Source organism: Corvus moneduloides, chromosome 4 (assembly GCF_009650955.1).
Source record: "Corvus moneduloides isolate bCorMon1 chromosome 4, bCorMon1.pri, whole genome shotgun sequence".
In the NCBI taxonomy this organism is placed as follows: Eukaryota; Metazoa; Chordata; class Aves; order Passeriformes; family Corvidae; genus Corvus; species Corvus moneduloides.
The window spans coordinates 177,006-196,148 of NC_045479.1; positions in this window are offsets into that span (position 1 = coordinate 177,006).

The following is a 19,143-nucleotide window of genomic DNA, read 5'->3' on the forward strand; positions in this document are numbered from 1 at the left end:
CTCCTGTGAAATGAAAAAGAAAATGCAAATCCCTTCCCTCCGAAGTATTATAATTTCGAAATTAAGGGGCTTTCAGGCAAAGGTATGAGGAATAGGAATAACAGTTCTTTACTATTTTATATATATGTGTGTGTCTAACAAGGCAAACAAACAGCAATAACTATGGCAGTAACAGCAAACAGAACCACAAAGCTGGTGCCACCCTTCTCGGCTGTCAGGCCCTTTCTCCTCGGGTGCAGTTCCGCTCGCAGCCGGCAGGGGCGCTGGCGGCTCCCGGTGAGCAGGGCAGGTGCGATGGCTCCCCCGCGGCTGCAGGGGGCGCTCCGGAGCGAGCTCGGGGAGCACGCGGCAATGGCAGCTTGGGATCCTGGGAAGGGATGGAACAAAGGCTTCACAAACCCCCTGGGCGGCTGATCCCAGTGTCCAGCTGGAACAGCAGGCTGGAACAGCAGGGACGAGCACAAATCCCAGGTGGCAGATGAGATGGATGAAACTCCGGAGCTGCAGTGGGAAACCCTGGGATGTCTCAGCAGGCAGGACGTGCAGGGGCTACAGAGTAGTGAAGGCTCAAATGCAGCGGCGGGGGCAGGGAAAGGCGGCTTTGGGAATCCCGGGGTTTCTCCAGTAGAAAGAAGGCAGCCTAAATCCGAAAGCCTGCAGCACTGTTGAGATGGCAGCAGCCTCTCCCTCCATCTGAATGCTGAGCACCAACCACCCACACACCCAGGTGAAAGAGAGTAGCCTGTTGGACCACACCCTCAATGGCTAGGTCCTTTGTCCTCCCAAAGTACCCAGCAATTTGTTGCCCCAGCTACATACATGGGGGAAATTCCTCAAGAGGGAAAAAACCAGAAGGGGAATTCCCAAAACCCCAACACCTATATTCTTTGTCACAAACCCAGTTTTGTCAGTAAGTGTGATCATGGCCACACAGCTCTGCTGACCCAAACTGGGGAAAGGTTTTGGTTCTGCTGGAAGAACATCTTATTTTTGATGGCTCCGGGAGAGGTGGGGGAAAAGCTCCACATGATGAAGGATATTACAAACCACATAAGGCAGGACTGTTCAGTGGTCATTACATGAGTTTCTCTGGTAGAGGTGTTATGAATGTATTGTGATGTTGGTTTTTTGCATGTTACTTAATGTTAGAAAAACTTTACCTAGATGATATAGAATGTCTATTGTTTATATAGTCAATTTAGAAAAGATAGGCAGAGAAAGTCTTCACATTCCTGGAGTATCTTATCAGAGAAGAAGAAAAAAAACCAGAAACCAGAGAGAGAAGAATTTATGGAGGGAGCAGAGACGGAATGGAGCCAAGGAGGAAGATAAGGCTGATGGGATGATACATAGAAACTCCAAAGAATTTATGAATCATGCATGATTGTGATGAATATGCAATAAGAGATGTACTTTTAAAGACGATCTTTTGGATGTAGAGGGGTACCTTTGGATCTCTGCCAAAGCACACAGCCGTAATACCCTTTTTGCTAATGTCTCCTAATTATCCCTTTTATTAAACTTCTTTTAAAATTTCTAAAGAGTGAACCTCATTTTTCACAGAGGTCCCAGAGGCTTCAGTCTTGAATCATCCCAGCACAGGGTGCTAAGAACATTGAGGAAGCTACAATGTAGGTGTTAAAAAATCTTTAAATTCATTTACCTCTCCAGTAGGCAGCAAATCAAGAACTCAATGATGGTGTGAACTGTGCTGTTGAGGGAAAGAGAACACTGACCTGTTCTGTGAAGTCTCTACAAAGAGCCTGGCCTGGCAGTGAGAAAATTTAATTGATCTTTCTCCTCAAGCAGAGCCAAAATACTCACACACCCCCTCCACCTCAGGTGACACCACTAAAAACATTTGTCCTCATAGAATCACAGCTTCCCAAGATGAGGTGTGAGATCATTTCTGTGACCCTGGAGTAATTACTGAGTGAAATTATTTACATGGGCTTTGCAGGGCAGCAATCTTGCATGGGGAAGCAGCAGAGACACCCCACAAACAGGTGATCATTTTGTTTCAGTTGCTGAGGCATCACAGCCGGTTCAACAGTGATGAAGGTGCTGTGTAAACCACTCATGAATTTTTATCCCAGCACTGACCTTGGTTCTTACAATGGCTCGGACAAAGCGAGCACATAATTTTTCTCCGCTGGGTAATTGTCTCTTTAGGAACACAGTAGTAAGAATCATGCTAATAAGGCTTGTAGGATTATTCCAAAGAATTCAGTCTTCTTGGGAAAACTCTCAAGACCTCTTAAAATATTAACGGAGAGTATATAGTATACAAAATAAAGGGAGAGTAAGGTGCCCACATTCTTAACTTGTCAGTTAATTCTGAAAAATAGGTTAGATTGATACACTGGTTGAACCATAGTTCCTGAGACAGAGCATCTGGAAGATATTTTTTACAAGTAAACATCCTTTCCAAGTCATCCTGTCACTCCAGCCATAAAAAAAGAAACATTTCTGCAAGCTTTCTTGTTGATCCATATTTTGTATACAGCCCTCTGCTTATTAGATTTCTGATTTAATTGAAATGTATTAGTTTAATCTATTTTTCAGTATTATCTGATGATACAGACAGGCAGGATTTACAACCTTAACTATCATTTGAGCATTCAGAAATCCCCAGAGGACAGAAATCCACCTCTTCTGCTATTTACAGATACAGCAAAGAAACCCAAGAATTATAAAAATTTTTTACAGATTTCTGAGACAGAAAAATGCAGTACTTCACCAAATCCAAAATTCCCTCTGTGCAGGGAGTGCAGAAGGAGTCAGGAAGACTGGGACCACAAAGGGACCCACTGGTGTATCCACACAGGAGTCTGCAGGCTAACAGCAGCGGATTTTGGCACTGCCAGTGGGAGAAGGGGAGATCCCACTTCCCTGCAGCACAAATTGTGAGGCTGGAAAAAGGTCACTTGGCATAACTATGGCAACTATTTGCTAATTGCTGTAAGGAGAAAGAGAGTCCAGACTTCATACATCTCAGCAAAACATTGACAGTAGAAATGGTGTGGGTCTGCTGGAGAAAATCCTCTATGCCAACAACTGAATTTCAGGATGAGAGTCAGGGGACTGCCTTACTTTCCCCCAGACTTCTTTCCAAACAGCACACAATGAACCAGAAGAGATTCAAGTACCTGTGTGGGAGATTGTCTTATCATACAAGATAAAATATGTGTCAAATTAGTCTGGAAATGAAACCAACAAAAACTCCTCTCCATCTTAGGTCTTGAGGCAAAAAAAGAAGTGAGGAGTCAGGGAGAAAAGATACGAATGTCAAGACTCTAGGGAGCTGTAAGAATTTATCCTCTTGAAAGTTGTCTCTTGGCTATGGAAGGGAGCATGTGGAGGTATGGCTTGTAGCCAGTAATATCTATCCCTGTTCGTTAGAAACTAAGAACTAGGTGCTTCTCTGATCCTACCAGTCCATGGCAGGGGTAGAGATGATCTTTAAGGTCCCTTCCCACCCAGGCCATTCCATGATTCTATGATTCTCTTTGCCTATATGTTGTGCTTACTGTGAAAAACGAGGTTCACTCTTTATAAAATTTTCAAAAGAAGTTTAATAAAAGGGATAATTAGGAGACAATAGCAAAAAGGGTATTACGGCTGTGTGCTTTGGCAGAGATCCAAAGGCAGCCCTCTACATCCAAAAGATCGTCTTTAAAAGTACATCTCTTATTGCATATTCATCACAATCATGCATGATTCATAAATTCTTTGGAGTTTCTATGTATCACCCCATCAGCCTTATCTTCCTTCTTGGCTCCATTCCGTCTCTGCTCCCTCCATAAATTCTTCTCTCTGGTTTCTGGTTTTCCTTCTTCTCTGATAAGATACTCCAGGAATGTGAAGACTTTCTCTGCCTATCTTTTCTAAATTGACTACATAAACAATAGACATTCTGTATCTTGTATTACATTACAGAACCTAGGTAAAGTTTTTCTAACATTATGTAACATGCAAAAAGCCAACATCACAATACATTCATAACACTTACCACACATGTACAACATGAGGATGACACTGAATACTTTCCTGTTCATGGAAAGCCAACTTTGACATCCCTGACTGTGTTCAGAAGGCTCCTCTATGGCCACTGTCACATCTTTAGGGCCACTTTTAGGGGCGAGAGTAAAATAAATGTTTCAGAAAGCCATTGCTGTGTGGATTCTGTAGCACAGCTCCTGTGAGAGAGACAAAATTTCAGTCTCATCAGAGTAACCTTGCAATAGCCAACAGTAACCAAAAGCAAGTTGAACCTGGGGTTAGTTTTGATTTCACTCATCTATACTGAGGCTGAAAGAAATAGATAGATTTGTCTTTACAAACAAACTGTGGGTCTGCTGATAGGTAAAAGCTAGATACTGAGAGGTAAAGAAACAATGGGAGGAATTCCACTGATTGATGAAAGGAGTGAGAGGGATTTGTCCTTACAAACAAACTGTGGGTTTGCTGGTAGGCAAAGATAGATACTGAGAGATTAAAGAAGCAATGGGAAGAACCATAAATTCCATAGGAAAAGAAAAAGGGGGGGGGGAGGGGGGCATACATTTAAAGGAAATCTGTACTAGGCGATTTGGGGAGCCTGTACTTCTCAAGTATCTCAGCCAATGGGGAAAGAGAGAGGGAAATGCAGCCGGGAAATTAGGATAAAAAGGAGGCTGTGTCCTCTAACAATTTGAGAGACCCCAGGGGAATACTCCATGGCCTCTCCCTTTATGCGAATAAAGTAACAGGACTCCTCTGTCTTCTTTTTGGACATAAACCTCTGGTGCTTGTGGATTAATTTTCCTGACAAGGGTATACCAAAATAAATCTTTTAAGATTGTTTTCTCCCCTTCTGCCAGCCCAACATAACCAAAGAAGAAATCACAAAGGCTTAAATGACCTTTTAAAGAACAAAATCCTGCCACTAACACACATACATTTTGGGACTCCTTCAGAACAAAGGCGGGTTGCACCAATTCACCCTTTTCTATGCCTACCACAGTCCCATGTGAGGTGTTTTCCACTGGCAGAAGATGCTGGTGTTGGCAAATGCTCCCCTCAAAGCTCTGTTCTCCCTGGCAAAGATCTCCACCACTCTGTGTGGGAACAGGGCACTGGTGGCTGGCATATCCTGAGAGCCGTGACAGGGCTTGCCAGCTTGGAACAAAATCTGGACACTTCGCACCCAGTCTGTGCTCTAAACAGCTGAAAAAATAATAAAAAAAAATGACCTGGCTGAGCACAACAGCCTGGTTTGGCTTCAGGTCAGCAAAACTCATCCCATCTGCAACATAGGAGGGCAGTGTTTCCTTGGGAGCATCACAGCTGCAGGGAAATCCAGCTGCAGATAACCCAGAGGTGAGGAGATGTGGAGGTACTTTATGTTTATGCTAGGAACCATTTGACTTCATTAAAGGTGGCAGCTAATTTAGGAACTGAAAGGAGGCAAAGTGCAATTTTGGTCACAAAAAAAATCATCCCAGTAGTACCCACAGCTGAACAGTTGTGACATGGATGTTATGAACAGAACAGCAGTGGACAACCTCAGCTTCTTGGCTGCTTTTGGACGAGCACTCCAGGGCTGCTATCCTGGCATTTTAACAGAAGAGAGCTTCCCTGTCTTTGAGCCATTCCCAAGCTGCAGTTCCTGTCCGAAACTCAGAGTCTGATCTGAGAGCCTAGCTGGCCACAGAGGGGGAGGTGGGAGAAGACTAAGGACGGGTCCCTTCATTACTGCTTTGCTGCAGCTGGGATAGCTTTGAACTTTTGCCCAAAGGTTTGCCCTCCTGAGGTTTTCAATCTGTTTTTCCAGAAAAAACGAAGTCACTAATTAGCTTTTATCCATGTCCTTTCTCAGAGCATCTCTAACTGTATTTTCCATATCTGCAAGTTCATGGATCATAGGAGCTGCTTCCTGGCTGCTCCTGTGAGTGTGAGCAGCTCAACTGCTCTAGGAGATCCACGGTATTCCCACTGCCTCCAAACAGACTTCCAGTTGTAGTAACAAACACACACTGCAAGAGTTACTACATTCATCTATCAGGACATGTGAGATGAATGCCTGTGCAATCTTTGCATATCTAATTGCTCTGCAAAGGTCACCTTGGTTGCTGCAGAGAGAGCTTCTCTCCTGTGACATCCTTTTTTAATGGGTTGTTTACACACTGGAGTCAGTGACTAATGTGCATTTCTCAAAGAGTTCCTATGCTCTGCCCTGGATGCCCCTTGGCGGGGTGGAGCAGGACATTTAAAAGATGTTTTCTCACACGGGTAAGGCATGGGGATGTGGATAAACTCTGACTGACTCACCTCAAACTAAGTGAATCCAGGTGCTGTTCTTCATGCCCAGTCTTGGCTGTCTGAGGGAGAAGAGCAGGAAGCACTGGAGGATCTTTCCATCTTGTCTCTAACTCCCCTGGAGCTACCAATGGGCTGATGTGCACAGAGGCAAGAGGGCTGAGCCTGCTGCAGTGCACCCAGGTCTCAGAGCTGACAAAATGTGGAAAGATGCCTTGCTAACACTGCTATTGAGAGACCTGCCAAAATTGGGGTGACCTAATTGTGGCCTTCCAGGGCCTGAAGGAAGCCTGCAAGAAAGATGGAGAGACACTAGTTCCAGGTATCAGGAAAATTAATCCACAAACACCAGAGGTTTATGTCCAAAAAGAAGACAGAGGAGTCCTGTTACTTTATTCGCATAAAGGGAGAGGCCATGGGGCATTCCCCTGGGGTCTCTCAAATTGTTAGAGGACACAGCCTGCTTTTTATCCTAATTTCCCGGCTGCATTTCCCTCTCTCTTTCTCCATTGGCTGAGGTACTTGAGAGGTACAGGCTTCCCAAATTGCCTAAAACAGACCCCCTTCTAATGTAAACCCCTCTTTTTTCTTTTCCTATGGAATTTATGGTTCTTCCCATTGCTTCTTTCATCTCTCAGGATCTCTCTATACCTATCAGCAGACCCATAGTTTGTTTGTAAAGACAAATCTATCTCTTTCCTTTCACAGGGTCTGGAGTGACAGGACAAGGGGAATGGTTTCAAAATGTCAGAGTAGGTTTAGATTGGATATTAGGAAATTTTTCCTTGTGAGGGTGATGAGTCACCAGAACATGTTGCTCAGAAAAGTTGTGGATATCCCATCCCTGGAAGTGTTCAAGGCCAGGTTAGATGGGGGTCTAAGCAACCTGGACTAGTGGAAGGTATCCCTGCCTATAGAAGGGGGTTGAAACAAGATGATCTTTTATGTCACTTCCAACCCAACCCATTCTATGATTCTGTGATCCTGTGATATACCATAGACCATAGTACCAATGGGTTTTTGATTTGAGGTAGAAGATATAAAGAGATACTCTTCATCTTCTATAAAGAGAAAGCCCACAAGCCATGAGAAGCCCATGCTTGGGAGTCTGGGTATCCACCTGTGCAAATCTTGAGTCAGTCCTCATGGCTGATATTGTGGTGCTCTACATCTTATCATGGGAATGTCAAAAGTCAATCTTAGAAACTAGAAATAAGAAAACTCCAACCGATCTATTGCTTCTTCCTCCTATACAGACTCCAAACTACTTCATCTGATTTTATAAATGGCCCTGTTCCCAAGTCCAGATCCAGAAGACTATGAGAGCTTTGCATATGCTTTTGGTTCACTTCTGTCTACCATAGCTACTGACAAGTTTCTTCACATTTGCAAAGCTAAAAGTATTATCCATTTCCAAAACCTTCTTTCAACAGATGGACCCAGAGACTACACCTATACCAATAAATTATGCCCAGTGATTCCCTTGAGTCAGTCTTGCCCACATCCATAATTAATATAAACTTTGGTCCAAAACAAGAGCCCAGCACAGAAAGTGCTTTTGGGAATGGTTCCTGGATTATCCTAGCTTCTAAACTGGAAAATATTTGGGAGATCCCTAGCTGGCAAAGACATGAGAATCATGCTGACAACTTCCCCGTATAAGGAGTTGTGTTTCTGTGCCTGGGAGCCAGCCCAGGCACTGAGGAGTTTAGTGGAAGGGATGCAGCCATAAAGTCTCTGGCAGTTACAAGTCGTGGATCATAACTCATCCTCACTTCTCCAGCATGGGAATCCACAGAGGACAACCTAAAACACCAGGAGTGTAATACTACACTTAGACCCATCTCCTCCTGCTGAAGTGAATGCTCTTACTGCTACAGTCAAGTCATTATCAGACACAAAACAGCCTCACAGGTGATTAGAAAAAAAGCTATGTGCATGGCCCTCTGAGTGCTACACAAACTCCCCCTACCAGTATTCAAATGTCAGCCAGTGTCAATAGCTGTGAATGATGCTTCCATTAAATACTTCCATGGGATTTGCCCTCCTAGACCTGTGTTTGCTGGTTTATCCATCTACTGCAGAACGACAGGAGAGCTCTGCAAGGGATATTTACTTATTTCAGGAAATAAAAAAAAAATTCATCTCCAGAGCCAGCTGTATTTTTAGTAATTTTACAAGGTTTAAGAGCCTGTCCAAGAGCAGCTCTGTTCTTAAAAAGTGTAAAGCAGACAACTGCTGAAAACCAGGACCTAGAAATGCCCCAGGCCGAATTTGGGAACTGCCCAGAATTTAGCTAAACTACCACTGGTTGCATTTGAAAATCCAGACCTTAATCTTTTGTTGTCATAACAAAAAGTCAAGATTAGGTATTTAGCATTCAGATGTAGGTACAAAAATGCTGCTAGCGAGGATTTTCTTGTTATTTTCTAAGTCCGTGAGAGATCTTTCTCTCTCACAGAAGAGGTAGCAGGGAATGTAAACAACCAAGCCACCTGCAACCTTGAAAAGTCTTGTTTATGGTATAGTAGAAAATATTTTGACAATAGATGTTTTAGGATTTTGGCCAACCACCCCCAAGGGGTGGCTGGTCCTTTGTCCAATTAGACTATGAAGAAAAAAGTCTATAAAAGAGTTTGTAAAATAATTAAATAAATCAATCTTGCTGCACAATTCCTGCCTGCTGGATCTTCTCTCCTCTTCCTCCCTATGGCTGCAGGACACGGTGATATACCGTAGGAACCAGGCCTGCGGTAATATTTGGTGCTGCCCAACATGATCTGCACTCTCTGACATGTCCTGCTGCTGCCAGCCAAGCCGAATTTCTCTAGAGGTACGCTGTTTCCCTTCCCCCCCAGGACCGGGAGGTCCAACGTGACTGAGAAATGGCGAACAGCGGCTCACAAACCGACGCTGTGGTACTGGTCTGGAAAGGTGTGTTTAGCATATTGCACACCTCCATTCCTGAAAACTCAGTTCGGGAATTATTAGACTGGGCTACTTTAAAAGGCATTTCCATGGACAGAGATACTGCCCTGGATTTTGCCTTATGGCAGGAACTTGGCTGTGCTGTCCGACACGAGCTCCCGACTGGGGACCCAGCAGCGTTAGAATTATACAAAACCTGGCGTTCATTATTTATTCTGCTGACAGACCTTGACTGTAGCAGCAGAGCTGGATCGCCTATTTTGGTGATGAGTGATGGAGGAATGTCCGAGGGGGGCCCCACTGACTGGGCTTCTGGGGCAAATGATGGTGGATTCGGAAAAACCCCCCCGGCTCCACAGGCAACCGCAGGACTCCGCAGCCCCCAGGGACCCCGCGCCGGCAGAGGCAGGGGGGTCAGGGCAGCGGGAGGGCGCACAGCCTGCCTTGCCGTTCAGCTCGGTGGCGGCCACGGCTTATCCAGGGCCGCAAATCAGCGGCTTAGCCAACTGGACCCCCAGAGCGGCTCCTATCTCGGTTGCGTATGCACCTGGATCTAACTTCTTAGCCAGCGTAGCGCCGGGCGTGCCTGCCCCGAGACTGCCTGGCTGTGGTCCGCTGCCCTCCTTGGCGCTGAACTGTTCTGCACAGTCACAGAACCGAGCCATCGACCTTTTAATAGAGCATCTGCCTTTGCTGACAGAGTTACCGAACCTATCCCGAAGGATGGAGGACCTGCTCAGCCTGCTAGAGCAGCAGATGCCCAAGGCACCCTGCCGTGCAGGGTGCACTGAGCCTGCGCTGCCCGCGCCGCCCGTGCCGCCCGTGCCGCCAGCACCACTCGCGCCGGCCACGAGAGACACGGCTCTGAGCCAGGAAACGGTGCGGCCAGCAGCGAAATCGGAAGCAGCCCTGCCGTGGGAAAACCCGCAGCTGCGGAGACGCGGCCAGAGACAGCGGCGCTGGGCACGGCCGGGGAGCGCGAAACGGCCGCAGGGGCAGCGGCGCCGAATGCGGCCAGGGAGAGCAAAACAGCCGCGGAAGCGGCGACCGCGCTGAACGCGGCTGCTGTGCAAGAGACAAGCACAGCGCCGAGCGTGGCCGTAGCCTCAGAGACGGTGGCTGCAGCTCCAGTACCGGTTCGGTCGGGACTGGCCGAGGTGGCCTCCTGTAAAGAAACTGCTGTTCAAACTGCAGCGCAGGCAACTGCAATCTGTGCTGTCTGTTCTGCCTCTAGCGAACTTAGCCAAAGTGCCCCTCTCCGTCCATTTCTGTTCACTCCCAGCACCTCAAAGTTGCCTTTGCCTGATGATTCCTCATCAGGAAGTGAGGCAGATGAGGTTCTGGACCCAGGTCGTCAGGCGGCTGTAGCCGCGCGGCGAAGGAAAAGGCTGCGCCGGTCTCGCCCCTGGACCTTTCAAGACTGCACGGTAACAGTGCGTCCGACCCATTACAGTCGCTTCTTAGAGTCAGTTAAGATGCGAGCGTTGGAGGAGGGTGACTGGAGGTAATTGGAAACCCTTGGAATGCCAAATAGATCTGAGGATTCAGGGGGTAACCGGGGAGCTGTTACACTCCATCCGCAGGCTGTGCCAGAAGTTCAGGATGGTAGTGCTTCCCCAAAAGGGGAGATCCAAGCTTCCTCAGTGTATAAGGCTCTCCCAAATTCAGGCAAGCGTGATAAGCATGAGGTAATTGCTTGGAAAGTTGCCCAGGACCTCCAATCCAAGGTGGCACAATATGGGCTAGGTTCTGCTGAGGTTATGCAGATAATAAGGGTGATAAATACAGATTTGCTTTCTCCATTTGATATCAGATACTTAGGTCAAATTCTATTTCAACCTGTACAATTTACAGTTTTTGAGAAAACCTGGAGAAAGCTGGCCGGCAAGGCTGCATTAGGGAATATGCAGCTCCCTGCTGCCGATCCTAGACGGACAGCAGGAATGGATACTTTGATGGGGACTGGTCCCTTCTCTGATCCCAGTCTACAGGGTACCTAGTCCTCTAGCATCCTGCAGCAAGCTCAACAGGTCGGCATGGCTGCCCTGTTGAAAACCATAGAGTTGTCTACGCCCAGAAAGCGATATACTGAAATAGTTCAAGGGAAATCAGAGTCATTCCTCTCCTTTGTAGAGAAAGTCGCTGCTTCTCTCGAGAAGCAGGTTGAGGATGACAGGTTAAGACAGTTGTTGTTAAGGCAGTTAGTGAGAGATAATGCAAATGAGGAGTGCAGAAAAATCATAGATGCCTTACCAGGGGATCCTGAGGTAACAGACATGGTCGAAGCCTGTGCTAAGGTGGGATCTGGGAACCAGAAAAGGCCTGCTCTGGCTGCGTTCCTGCAGCCTGTTCACACATCTTCTGGTCGTGAACCAAAGCAACCAAAACAGGTGAAGAAACGGAAGCAGCCTAAGCTGAGACAAAAAGAGAACACACCGATCCCCCAGTGCAAAAGGTGTGGCAGGCCAGGGCATTGCACGGGTTACTGTAGATCCCGGACTCATGCCGATGGTTGGCCATTGCTGGGAAACTTCTGCCGGGGTGCAAGGAGGGGGAATTGCTCTCCGATGCAGTCTCTCCCCTAGAGAGTGGCACAGGTACAGGCACAGGCCTACCCAGCCACCCTAGAGACGGCACCCAGGGATCAGACGGCACCCAGGGATCAGACGGGTTTGACGTCCACACCGCAGCCGCAGTCGTCTTAGACTCTAGCAGTATTTATAAGGTTTCCTTGGACGCATATGGACCCTTAGCCCAGGGATCCAGTGCAATGCTGGTGGGAAAACCTGACATTGCCCATCAAGGAATCTTAGTGCACTCAGGAGTTATTGATGCTGACTTTAAAGGTCAGATTTGCGCTATGGTCTCCACGCAAAACCCCCCTGTAACTATTCCTGAAAAGACCTGCCTTGCTAAATTAGTGCCTTTTAAGTCTTGTGTCCCCAGGATAGAACAAACTCACGAAGATAACGGCAGTGGATCTACGGGACTTCCACAGGCCTTCTGTACTGCAGATATTTCTGACCAAAGGCCACAGATGACATGTACCCTGATCCTGCTGAATGCCCGTCCACCCCGGATTCAGCTTCGAGGTTTGATTGATACGGGTGCTGATGTAACTGTTACCTCCTTCTCTGCATGGCCTCCCTCATGGCCTTTACCCCCAGTGGGATCGGCCATCGCAGGATTAGGAGGAACCACACAGAGCTATTTAAGCGAACGGCCTGTGGTGGTGAGGGACCCAGAGGGGCACACAGCTACAATTAGGCCTTATGTTGCTACCACTTCCCGTAACCTTTGGGGATGGGATGTGTTGGCAGCTTGGGGCGTACGGATTGGGACAAATTTTTAGCAGGAGTCACTGTGAGTAAGGGCGCACAGAATCCTACACTGCCTTTGCAGTGGTTGATTAACATACCAATCCGAGTCAGACTCTGCTCAGTTAGTTGAATTAAGGGCTGTTACCATGGCTTTTCAGCAATTCTCACAGGAACCTTTGAATTTGGTTACTGACTCTGCTTATGTAGCAGATATCACCCAACGCTTAGATTGTTCACTTCTGAAGGAAGTGCGGCTCTGTTTTCGCTGTTGCAAACCTTGTGGTCTGCAATTCAGGCTCGAGTGCATCCGTATTACATTCTGCACATTCGAAGCCACACCAATTTACCAGGGTTTCTAACAGAAGACAATGCCAGGGCTGACATGCTGGCCAACCCTGCGTGGGTAGGGCCTCAGCCTGACAAAATTGCACAAGCCAAGGCATTGCACGGTTTCTTCCATCAAAGTGCACATACCCTGCAGAAGCAGTTTCATTTAACACCAACCAAGGCGCGCAACATTGTCAGCGCTTGTGCTGACTGTCACGGACTTGCTGCGCCTTTGCCAGCGGGGGTAAACCCCAGAGGGCTAAAAGCCTTGCAGATTTGGCAAACGGATGTAACTCACATCCCAGAATTTGGTCGGCTGAAATATGTGCACGTGTCTATTGACACTTTCTCCTCGGCTATGTGGGCTACTGCTCACACTGGAGAGAAGGGCCGTGATGTTATTGCCCATTGGAAATTGGCTTTCTTAGTCCTGGGCATGCCAGCTTCTGTGAAAACCGATAATGGTCCTGCCTACGCCTCGGAGAAGACGCGGCAGTTTTTACACCTATGGGGTGTAGACCATACCTTTGGTATCCCACATTCTCCTACTGGCCAAGCCATTGTCGAACGCGCTCATGGTACCTTGAAGCGTGTTTTGGACAAACAGAAAAGGGGAATGCATGGAGAAACCCCACAGAGCCAACTAGCAAAAGCTTTGTATACAATTAATCACCTTACAGTACCACAGAATTCAAATAATCCTGTTATTCTGAATCATTTTCTCTCATTGCAGTCTGCAGGCGAGACACAACTGCCCCGGGCAAAAGTCTGGGTACGGAATTTACTCACTAACCAGTGGGAAGGCCCACATGAGCTTATCATTTGGGGTCGTGGGTATGCTTGCGTTTCCACAGATACTGGGGTACGGTGGTGTCGCGGGTTCGGTTTGTAACCGGGCAGAAACACCAATTTAGTGCAGTGGTTTGGTCCAAAATACTCATTACTGTTTATCTGCTGTGAGATAAGAATTAGGAGAAATGCAAAACAGGCACCAAACTTGAAAGAATATAAAGAAGTTTATTAACAGACCTAAAAGAAGAAAAAAAATTATACCACCTTCAGAACTCTCCTCCTTCCCCCACCTTCCTCCCTTCTCCCACTGACAATGTGAAAAGACAACCCTTAAGATGTTCAGTCTGTTTACCACTTCCATAATAACCTTGTTCAGTCCATTTAGAAAGAGAAGTCTCTTCTTGCTCATGCTATGAAAACAGTATCACAACGAGCCAGCCGCCCACTTCCAAATATTGTTCAGTCCATTTAGGAAGAGGAATCTCTCTGCCTGCGTGTGAGTCCTTTCCCCCGACTTGCAGCTTTTCCCGCAACTGCTTTCGAGGGTCCACTCTTGAAGTTTTTTGGGGTACAATTTTAAGGTTGAGCCGTTCAGAAACAAAAACAGAGGCCCTTCTCCTTCCCTGGGAGCAAAGGGTCTTCATCATCTTCATCGTTAGGACTATCTCTGGGAGCATCTCTAGGAACTGAGGTTTTCTCCTTTCCTGTTTGGAGCAAAAGTCCTCATCTGGTTCATCTCTCCCTGTCCAAACTTCTCATGAAATTACAGCTGCGTCAGCATCTGCCTATCTCAGCGCAGGTGCTTCTGCTCACGAGTTGAACACTCCACCCTCCATATCTTCATGAAATTACAACAGGATACTCTGATATATCATAGCTTCACAACAGACTTTCAGCTTTAAGTATCTCCTCTCTCTCTTCCCTCAGGTTTTCAGCTCTTCACAGCAATAAAAGGGTTACTCTCACCTCGGCCTTGCAGCTTTGCAGCTGGAATGTTGAATGCTTCTTATTGCAGTGGAGAGGGGGGAGAGCCGAGCCGCTCTGGCTGCCCACGGCAAGGCGGGGGGGGGGGGGTTCCACGGCTGGAACAGGTCCATGGCTTCAGGATGGCTGTGGCCCGGCCCGGCCTGGCCCAAGCAGGGCCTGGCCGGGCCCACTGGCCCCCACTCAGGGCCCGCAGCCACCTGTCCCAGCGCCGGAAACGAGAGAGAGCTTGGAGGGGGAGTTTGCCTATTCTTAAATGTGGATCACAGAGGTGATCACAACTTTAAGTGGCTTAGAGAATTGTCCATATTCAAACTGGCCAGCTGATAGGTTCTATCAGTTCCCAGAGGAAACTGTAAGCACCCCTTAGCAAGGACGTCCCTTCCGGGACTATGCTTGCTAACCTATGACAGGTGGCTACCTGCAAAATGTGTTCGCCCTGACCTACGGCACCAGAGGCAGAACAGGCAACCTCCAAATGATGGCCAGAACGCCAACCATCCAAATGGCGACCAGAATGTAGATCATCAGCCTAATGACTCTTCTGATGATTACCAGGATGTCAACCATCAGGCAGATGGTCCTTCTACAAGCAGAGACTGGGATGGTCCTTCTACAAGCAGAGACTGGGATGGTCCTTCCACAAGCAGAGACTGAACTTTAAATTTCTTGTTATGGAGTCAGATAGTTAAAGCCTTAAGGACATATTTAGAATTAATAACTGATGTAGATTTCTATTTAGGATTAATAGTAGAGTTGTTATCTTATAAAACAGAAAGGGGGAATTGTAGGTAAAAAAATGCTGCTAGCGAGGATTTTCTTGTTATTTTCTAAGTCCGTGAGAGATCTTTCTCTCTCACAGAAGAGGTAGCAGGGAATGTAAACAACCAAGCCACCTGCAACCTTGAAAAGTCTTGTTTATGGTATAGTAGAAAAATATTTTGACAATGGATGTTTTAGGATTTTGGCCAACCACCCCCAAGGGGTGGCTGGTCCTTTGTCCAATTAGACTATGAAGAAAAAAGTCTATAAAGAGTTTGTAAAATAATTAAATAAATCAATCTTGCTGCACAATTCCTGCCTGCTGGATCTTCTCTCCTCCTCCTCCCTATGGCTGCAGGACACGGTGATATACCGTAGGAACCAGGCCTGCGGTAATATTCAGATTCTCATATCTGAAAAAAAGCAGCTGTCTCCAGAATATCAGTAACTTCCAGCTCTAAACTCTCCTAAGGATTTCTATTTCAGATGTGCTTCTCCAATGCTGCTCAGGTAGCACTTAAGTACAATTTAATCTTTCTCTGGAAGTCTGTCTTTGAATGGGTGAATGTATATTTACCCTTTATGAACAATAATCTGGGTCTGACAGGAGTATTAAAGGCTTGCAGGGATGTTGATAATTCCCAACAATTTTAACAGAAATGTATACTACCAGCAAGATTTTTCAGTATTTATTTCTGGGCAGTTTTATTTCTGCTTTTCTCAAGTCGACTGAAATACAGTTTCTAATTCTTTCTCCTTGAGATTTTTAGTGAACTGAGCTTGTACTCATCTTACATTTTTGTTAATCCTGTGTAATCTTTGTAGAAATCCTGCTACTCTTCCCATTAAATTCAGATCATCAGCCCACAAGTTTCTTTAACACAGATTTGAACTTTTCCCCTTACACATCCATCTGAAATCAGAAAAGTCTGGTTCATATTCTGTTTCATTAATTGCATGGCAAAAGGCTTATGAACTATTGAAAAGGGATTAAAACATGAACACATTCCTTGTAATCACATTATATCTTGAGACAGACTTCAACAATCATTTCTTAATGAGAAGCAAAAGGGAAGAGGAAAATATTGTCTGGCAAGTTATGAAACAGTAAACGCCCTGCTCTGTAATCAAGCTGGAAAAAGAAGAACCTACTTCATGTGAGGAACATTTCCACCAACGTAGTTGGTCCTATATTAGTCCATTATTAAGGAAAAATGTATGTGCACATACATATATAGCAGGCCAGTTTGTTAATGTATTTTTAAAAAGAGAATAAAAAGAAAACTAAAAGAAGAAAATAAACATAGATCTAAAGATCTTGCCTGAATTGTTTCCATCCTGGCAGAGCACTGCTGATGGGATGTCCACACAAGGCTCGTGCTCTGTGGAATGGACCAGTGACATGAACCTGTCCAAGCAAGCCCCATCACTGGTTGCTCAGTTATTCAACAACTGAAAATTAAATAAGGAATTATTACCTAGTTTGAACTTGAACCAAACACAGAGTATTCTAATCCAGAAAATCAGCCAGCAGAGACAAAAAAAAATGGATACAAAAGTCAATCAGCTTTAGTTACTGGACTTGCAGAACTCTTTTCTACTTACATCCCCTCTGACTCAATTCCCTGCAGTGCAGATGCCTTCCCAAACTTTACCTACTAATCAGATCAATTCCACTATCAATTTTATGCTGGACCCTGGTGGAAAACAAGCAAAAAAAAGCCAACAGGATGCTGAGTTGCATCAACAAGGACATGACCAGCAGAGATAAAGAAACCAATGTCCCACTCAGCGCTTGTCAGGCCATGCTTGGAGTACCATGTCCAGTTTTGGTTCCCACTACACAAAAATGATATGGACAGTCTGGAGAGGGTCCAGAGCAGGGCACAAAGATATTCAAAGGGCTGGGAATCTGCTATATGAGGAAAAGCTGAGAGAAATGGATTTCCACAGCCCTGAGAGAAAAATGCTTAGGGGAGACCTTAGGACCATATTCCAGTGCTTAAAGGATGGCTTCAAAGAAGATGGAGGCTCCCTTTTCAGAAGGAGTCGCATGGAAAAGATGAAGGGCAATGAGGACAAGTTACATGTATGGATATTCCAATTAGACACGAGAGGAAACTTTTTCACAGTTAGATCAATCAGCAATTGGAGTTATGTCCCCAGGGAAGTAGTGAATTCATCAACATTGGAGAAGTATAAGATTCACCAGGACAGGGGGCTGGGCCATCTTGTCTAGGCCATGCTTTTACCAAGAAAGGCTGGACCAGATGATCTTTGACACACACCGGTCACAGTCATCGCTTGTGATATCAAACAACAATAATTTTAATGTACAAGGCTTCTTTTTCTGCACAGAGTATTTTAGATCAGCATTCCCACTCTGTTCCATGGGTTTGCATTGCTGTCAGTAAACCCTGAACATGGCCAGCATGTGCCAGATATCTGTGGAAGAGCTTGCATAATATTTGTTTCCATTTTCTAGGTACTTCTGTTCTGAGCTCTGCCTAGTGCCAGCAGGGTTTGCAGAATTAAGCCCAGGGGATCTATGAACACAGAATTGCACATGCTTTTATAAAAATTTTCATAACAGGCTTAGGCAGTAGGTAACACCAATCTGAATTATGGATGGATACCAGTATTTGTCAGAAGGATGATGCTGGCATCATCTTCAAAAGCACTTTTTCAGCTGTATTGGTTTCTGTACTCTTTTGAACTTTTTTTTTTGCCAAACATGAATCTCTTCTTTTTACACTGAATAAATAGTTATTTATACCGCTTTTATATTCAGTGCGGTTGCCATGAGCTTTCTAGAGTTCAGATCATCAAAACATGCACTGATGAAAAAGTATTTGCTTCCTCCAGGCTACTTTTATGTAATTTTTCTCTACAGCATCTGTCTCAGTCTGTCAAATGTCTTTAATGTGGAGCGGCAGCTTTAGCAATTCCTGTAGGGATCAGAGTGGGAACAATTTGGGGGCTTAGAGGATCCCTCAGAGTGGGGGGAGTGGGCAGGGAACACCACAAACAGCAGGGCCCTAAAGGGAAGAGAAAGTTTGGGGACTAGAAAAGGAGCAAGAGGTAGGAGATGAAATGAAAGAAAAGAAGAAGAAATGTGAAGTACTCAAAAAATTGGGAAAGGAGAAAGTTCTGAGAGGGCTTGGCCAGAGCAGGTGGGAGCAGGAAGGGATCTGGAAGGCAAAGGGAAACAAGCCCTCACCCACCATGACCCAATCCCACAGAAACATGAAGGGAGATGCTCCAGCCCCCCATTTTCAGCCACCTTCCCACTGTCCCACCAGCCTGTCCCACCAGCTGAAGAGATACACACCCTTAACACTGCCTAGTTGTCCTCCTCTGTGTCAGTCAGAACATTTGGACTTGGAAAAGCCAACAGGTCCTTGGGCTATTAAGCAGCCCCACTGAAGAAACAGCAGCAGTCACACCATGTCACTTGTTCCGAAGCTGGCAGGGCAATGGGATCAAAGGAAGTACTCATAGTTTGAAGAATCATAGTTTGGGCTGGAAGGGACTTTTAAAGGCCATCTGGCCCAACCCCAACATCAGATGTAGCATTCCAGATACTGATTCAGTTACTCTACATGGGAAAATCCCTTGCCTCAGCCTTCTGGCCACACCACATGGTCACTGGCCATGGCAAGTCCACATTGTTGACTTGACACCCTCCCAAGCCCTCTTGTCACAAGCACTGTCCCCAAGCCTGTCCTTC